Raw genomic sequence first — 6993 nt, forward strand, 5'->3', positions numbered from 1 at the left:
GGGAGAAGGTGAGGTAATCGGTGTTCCGCGCAGGCGTATCTAAGCTACATTCTTCTTCATGGGATGCAAGAGCAAATTTGGGAGAATTTGGGGCTGTGATGTCAGAAGGTCACCCATCCAACAAGCAAGTCTGTTCTGTGCAGACTCCCATCCGCCATGTTGGTTGCATCTGGTTTCAGCCAGTTTTGTTGTATTACAAGCAGAGGGGTTTAACAAGCTAGTCCCTTAGCTACTGCTCTGTTAGACAAGCTCTAGACTTTCTGTTAGTCACCAGTTTCTGTTATGGGTTTTTAAACCCTAGGCTTCATGGTTTTAAGAGCAGGACAGGTTGCAAAATATCTGATCTGGGAGGCCAGCGGTCCAGCTTTGGCAGCTGTAAGGCTTGGCTTTGTCACCTGACCAAGTGAGTCCAGATTTGGGGTTTCCCCATAGATAACTGGTGGTGCCAGGCAGCCTGATCATGGGAACAGCTGGGCTCCTCCAGGTCGTTCATGGGTGGCCTGTGAACCAACAGAAACCTTTGGTGATCTCACAGTTTTTGTCACTAGCATTAGTGCTAGAAACACTTATGCCCTCTGTGAGTGGTTTGAGGACGTTGCCTCTAGAATCAAACCACAGGGTTTGGTTGCCATATTACCTTAATAGGTCACCTCTGGTCTAGCATCATGCCTGTTTACACAGCAAAGGGACAAGTTCCTTTCCAATGATTTTTTTTTAATTTTTAAATTTATTTTTGGCTGCATCGGGTTTTCATTGCTGCGCGCGGGCTTTTCTCCAGTTGTAGCGAGCAGGGGCTATTCTCTGTTGTGGTGCGTGGGCTTCTCATTGCAGTGGCTTCTTTTGTTACAGAGCATGGGCTCTAGGCATGTGGGCTTCAGTAGTTGTGGCACACAGACTCAGCAGTTGTGGCTCGCGGGCTCTAGAGTGCAGGCTCCGTAGTTGTGGCACACGGGCTTAGTTGCTCCGCGGCATGTGGGAATCTTCCCAGACCAGGGATCGAACCCGCGTCCCCTGCATTGGCAGGTGAATTCTCAACCACCGCACCAGCAGGGAAGTCCCTTTTCCAATGTTTTTACCCGAGCAAGAGATAGACCTTGAGCTGCCATAGAGGGATTTCCGAGCCCAATGAACTCACCAGAGAGGGAGATGGAGTTGGGGTGTTTTGGGGTCATGGATACCATATCCTTTCGTTCATCCATCTTCCGTAGTTAGTTCATCAGGTGATCATATTGGCAGAATGAAAACTGGGTCAGGTTCCTTTCCTTGACTAGATTTTTTTTTTTTTTTTGGCCACGCTGCACGGCATGCAGAATCTTAGTTCCCTGACCAGGATCCAACCCATGCCCCCTGCAGTGGAAGCACAAAGGCTTAACCACTGGTCCACCAGGAAAGTCCCTCTTGACTAGATTATGACATAACCAGCAATCAGATTGATTCATTAACATGGCCACGATTTGGAAGATGGGTGCACGGGGCTGCTAGTTTGTCCTTGACCTATGGAAAAAGCAGTCGGAGTGGATAGGAGTAAGACACAGTTTGAAAGAGAGCCATGATGCATGAACAGAGACAGAATAGGACCGATGGAGGCAAGCCACTTCCCATCAGCCTTTCAATAAATGGGAGAAAAGGAGAAACTTTCGTTTAAATTGTCAAAGGAGTTTTGTTTTATTTTCCTGCTGTCCTGGGAGGGGGGGTTCAAAGGAAGAGGAAAGAAAAACCAAAAAAGTGAAGATGAAGCTCTTGATCTGTGATCTTGGGAAGTAGCTGTCTCCTTCTGGGCATTGTCAGCTGCAGGAGCCGGGGGATTGGCTCCGGAACTTTTTCGTTGGAGGTCATCGTCTGTAGGAATGGGCTTGCGAGTGTCCTGGGAGTGCTGACCTGGGTCTAGTTTGGCATGTTTCCTGGGAATCCAGCAGGATCTCTCTTTTATTGTGATGGCAGTGCAGGTGGTCAGCAATACTCGCAAGATCCTTCCCAGCGAGGTGATAGTAGTGCTTTCTTCTAAAACCTTGACACACACTGGATCTCCTAGTCAGAAGGAGGACAAGGCATGTTGATCGGTGGCGGCCTGTCAACAACATGCTCCAAGTACACAGGTAGGCCTCTTTTACTGCACTTTGCTCTACTGCACTTCACAGGTGCTGCATTTTTACAAACTGAAGGTTTGTGGCAACCCTGCGTGGAGTAGGTCTGTTGGCACCATTTTTCTAACAGCATTTGCTCGCTTCGTGTCTCTGGGTCAGTAATTCTTGCAATATTTCAAACTTTTTCATTAATGCTCTATTTGCTATGATGATCTGTGCTCAGCGATCCTTGATGTCACTATTGTAATTATTTTTGGGGTGCCAGGAGCGGCACCCGTCTATAAGACGGCGAACTTAATTGATAAATACTGTGTGTGTTCTGACTGCTTCACCGACCGGCCCTTCCTCTGTCTTTCTCCCTCTCCTCGGGCCTCCCTGTTCCCTGAGACACAACAAGATCGAAATTAGGCCAATTACTAACCTTACAGGAACCTCTAAGTGTTCAAATGAAAGGAAGAGTCACGTGTCTCTCACTTAAAATCAGAAGCTAGAGGGGACTTCCCTGGCGGTCCAGTGGTTAGAACTCCGTGCTTCCACTGCAACGGGCAGGGGTTCAATCCCTGGTCAGGGAACTAAGATCCCACAAGCCACGTGGTGAGGCCAAAAAAAAAAGGAAAAAAAATCTAGAAAGGATTAAGCTTAATGGAGGCACGTTGAAAGCCAAGATAGGCCGAAAGCTTGGCCTCTCTTGCCGAACAGTTTAGCCAAGTTGCGATTGCAAAGGAAAAGTTCTTGAAGGAAATGAAAAGTCCTACTCCAGTGAACACGCGAATGATAAGAAAGCCAAACAGCCTCATTGCTGAGACAGAGAAAGTGTGAGTGGTCTGGATAGAAGATCAAGCCAGCCACAACATTCCCTTCAGCGAAAGCCTCCTCCAGAGCAAGGCCCTAACTCTCTTGAATTCTGTGAAGGCCGAGAGAGGTGAGGAAGCTGCAGGAGAGAAGTCTGAAGCCAGCAGAGGTTGGTGCCTGAGGTTTAAGGAAAGAAGCCGCCTCCGTAACATAAAAGTGCAAAGCGAAGCAGCAAGTGCTGATGGAGAAGCTGCAGCAAGTTACCCAGAAGATCTAGCTAAGTAATTCATGAGGGACAAGGTATGACATTTTAGGGAGCATCCCAGAGTTTGTGCAAAGCAAGCAGCTTGTTTCTGCTGTAAATTTATTTGGGTATTTATTTCCACCGTTCCTTAGTCTGATTCCAGCCACAGAGGAATACCAAACTGAGGGATAATCTCAGTTCTTCACTTCTTTTCCACCGTCATAGCATCAGCACATCTAGTTGGATAACCTCCAGCCCCTCCAGTAAACATGCAATCAGCAAACAGCGGAAATAAGCCTGAAGCCGGAGGTCAATGTATGGAACGTGTGTGGGACAGTGCAAGGGTCACTGTGGACCTTGGAGGATTTCCTGAGATAAGCTGTTCTCCAGAGACCTGCTGAGAGTCCCAAACAGCACATCAGGAAATAACTTTGCTTAGAAATTTTATGGATGCTGGGGTGGAACCCATTGTCCTTTACTTGCTTTGTTGCCGCCCATCTGCACTCAGGTTCCACCTAACGGGAGATAAGGCAGCCAGCAGGTCAAATCATAGCTCAATAAAAAAAGAAAAAGAAAGGGTGGGGGGGGCACTGGAAGTCCATTTGGCCCAATGTATAATCCGCTAGTGAATGTTTGGTTCATTTTTTTAAAAATTGAGGTGTAATTGACTTTTTTCTTTTTGGCTGCATCTTGGCCTGTGGGATCTTAGTTCCCCAACCAGGGATCGAACCCGGGCCCCCTGCAGGGGAAGCGCGGAGTCTTAACCACTGGACCGCCAGGGAAGTCCCGACATACAACATTATATTAGTTTCACGTACACAACATAGTGATTCGATATTTGTATATATTGTGAAATGATCACAATGAGTCTAGTTAACATTCGTCACCATACATAGTTTAAACAGTTTTTTTCCTTGTGATAAAGAGTTGTAAGATCTACTCTCTCCGCCGTTTTCAAATATGCGATGCGGTATTATGAACTACGGTCACCATGCCCTACGTTACATCCTCAGGACATACCGTTTGGCACCCTTTTGTAGCCATTTGTCTTTTTCAGTTTGTGGGGCACTTACCTGACTAACAGATAATATCGGTCGGGGATAAAGGCAGGTTTAGACATTGGGTGGAGAAGGGGTGCGGGGGGTGGCGCGTTTAGCACACTTATGGCCTCTGTTCATCCCTGGAGATGGAGTGTCAGTCTCCACGGTGTGGGCTCCACGGAGGACAGCAGTGATTTTAGCAGGGAGGTCAATTAGACCGTAATAGGGCAGCAGTGATATCCCCGTTGGCAGTGGGGGTACCAGCAGAGGTTAATAAGAATCCGTGGGATTTCCACATGCGCCAGCAGCGCAGCAGACTCCTAAAGCATAACTGGAGTCGGCGTATGTACTGCCTGTTTGCAAGCTCTAGGAAGAGCTATGAGCTGGGCTGCTTGGGCTGATTTTACAGTGGGCAAAGCATATACCTCCAGCATTTCATGTGGGGAAATTCGGGCATGACTGGTGATTAGGTATCCCCGGGAATTTCATCTACAGGAGCCATCGCAAAATAGAAGTCCGGGTTGTCTGAGGGGGTGTCTAAGAGGTGCTCTCATGGCTTTGAGACCGTTTCTCTAGTTGCAGGGCAATCGGGTGGATGGCGTGGGGCTCTCCATCGCCAGGGAGGGGCAGTAGCGCAAACGGGTTTAAAGTGTTACAGCGATGGAAGATGATGGTGGGGTGGGTTCCTAGGGCCACTGTGTAGACAGGGGCCATGTCATAGGAACAGCAGGGGGAGCAGAGGGGACTGGGGAGCCCCGTGTGAGGGTGGTGGCTCAGGGGGCCGTGCCAGATGCCACAGGGTCTAACTGACCTGGGAAATACGCTACAGGACTTATCTGAGAAACCAAAAGTTGTCCTAAAATACCTACAGCAATTCCACCATCTTCATAGCAATAGAGGTGAAAAGCTTTGTCAAAATGAGGTCAGCCAAGAGCTGGGGGTGTAGACAATGACCATTTTAAAGTTTCAGGGGACCGATGTTCACTGCAGCACTATTTACAATAGCCAAGATATGGAAGCAACCTAAATGTCCATCGACAGAGGAATAGATAAAGAAGATGTGGTACATGTATATGCAATGGAATATTACTCAGCCATAAAAAAGAACGAAATAATGCCATTTGCAGCAACATGGATGGACCTAGAGATTGTCATACTGAGTGAAGTAAGTCAGACAGAGAAAGACAAATATACGATATCACTTATATGTGGAATCTAAAAAAATAATACAAATGAACTTACATACAAAAGAGAGAGAGACCCACAGACATAGAAAACAAACTTATGGTTACCAAAGGGAAAGGGGGGGTGGATAAATTAGGAGTTTAGAAATTAACATAAACACACTAGTATGTATAAAATAGACAGCCAACAAAGACCTATGGTATGGCACAGGGATTTTGTAATAACCTACAAGGGAAAAGAATCTGAAAAAGAATAGATATGTAAGTATATGTATAACTGAATCACTCTTCTGTACACTCGAAACTAACACAACATTGTAAATCAGCTATGCTTCAGTTACAAGAAAACAGTTTCAGAGGAGGTTCATGCTTCCGAGGGCCAGGACGTAGGCTCCAAGTAGCATCTGGAAGGAGGGCAAGTAAAGCTTGAACAAGGGCAGCAAAAATAGGAATCCGTTGGCGGCAGTAGCCAGGTGTGTCAGGGATTTACACGGCTGCTTTTTTGATTCGGGGAGAGGGATGGACAGACGGGATTTAAGGCGTTTTGGGGTGAGTTTTGTGAGTCCCCTGCAATAGCTCCTGTCCTGAGTAGGTGGCAGTGGTTAGCACCCACTGAAACGTAGATCTGAAAGCTTTCTGGTCTTGTCTAGTGAGTGCCCTAAGGAGAACGAGAGGGTCTGTCTGGTCACCATGCTCGTCTAGTTACAGAGTAAGAGACCACCCATGTCTTGAGCAAGGATGGGGCCCGGGGTAACGGCTACAAAGCGAAGTCAACTGTGAGGACTTGGGAGGATAATAGAGGAAGACACCCAACATCGCTGAGGTACATGAGTCCATGTTAATCGTCTCCCTTGAAACATAATTGCAGAGAGAAATTGTGAGTGAGGAGTCAACAGCGGGGGAAAGAAAGCTGAGCAGAGGTCAATCACTGTAAACCAGGCTGCGGCAGCGGGGGCTGATGTGAGGATAGCGGCTGGATTAGGGACTCAGGTGGAGAGGGGTGGCAAGAGTTTACGGATTTACCCCCTTGTACAAATACTAAAAATAAATAAAAAATTTTAAACATCTTTATTGGAGTATAATTGCTTTACAATGCTGTGTTTCTGCTTTATAACAAAGTGAAAGAATATGGAACACTTCACAAATTTGTGTGTCATCCTTGTGCAGGGGCCATGCTAGTCTCTGCATCGTTCCAATTTTAGTATATGTGCTGCCGAAGTGAGCACATAAATAAATTTTTAAAAAAGAAATCCAATTCCCGATCCTCTATCTTTTTAAAAAATATTCATTTATTTATTTAGGCTGCGCTGGGTTTTAGTTGCAGCACACGGGATCTTTAGTTATGGCATGCAGGCTTCTTAGTTGTGGCATGCATGCAGAATCTAGTTCCCCAGCCAGGGATCGAACCCGGGCCCCTTGCATTGGGAGCATGGAGTCTCACCCACTGGACCACCAGAGAAGTCCCCTGATCCCCTATCTTAAGTTAAATGTTGGGTGCTGGGGTGTGACTGAGGATAGACTGACCTTGTCCTTGATGGGGAATTGCCCCCAGAAGGGGGAGAACGGACCCTCTGAGGGCTCGGTGTTCTGGGATGATTGCTTTTTTTTGTTGTTCTTTTGGCTGTGTTAGGTCTTCGTTGCTGTGTGCA

General features: G+C 47.0%; 1 non-coding gene across 1 annotated transcript; it reads right to left on the reverse strand.

Moving 5' to 3' along the window:
* Window positions 1-6466: 6466 nt before the first annotated feature.
* Window positions 6467-6570, reverse strand: LOC114890100. The gene has a single exon (XR_003792237.1). It is a non-coding gene; the product is annotated as a U6 spliceosomal RNA (small nuclear RNA).
* Window positions 6571-6993: the final 423 nt, after the last annotated feature.

Source organism: Monodon monoceros, unplaced genomic scaffold (assembly GCF_005190385.1).
Source record: "Monodon monoceros isolate NGI ecotype Baffin Bay Population unplaced genomic scaffold, NGI_Narwhal_1 Super_Scaffold_10, whole genome shotgun sequence".
In the NCBI taxonomy this organism is placed as follows: domain Eukaryota; kingdom Metazoa; phylum Chordata; class Mammalia; order Artiodactyla; family Monodontidae; genus Monodon; species Monodon monoceros.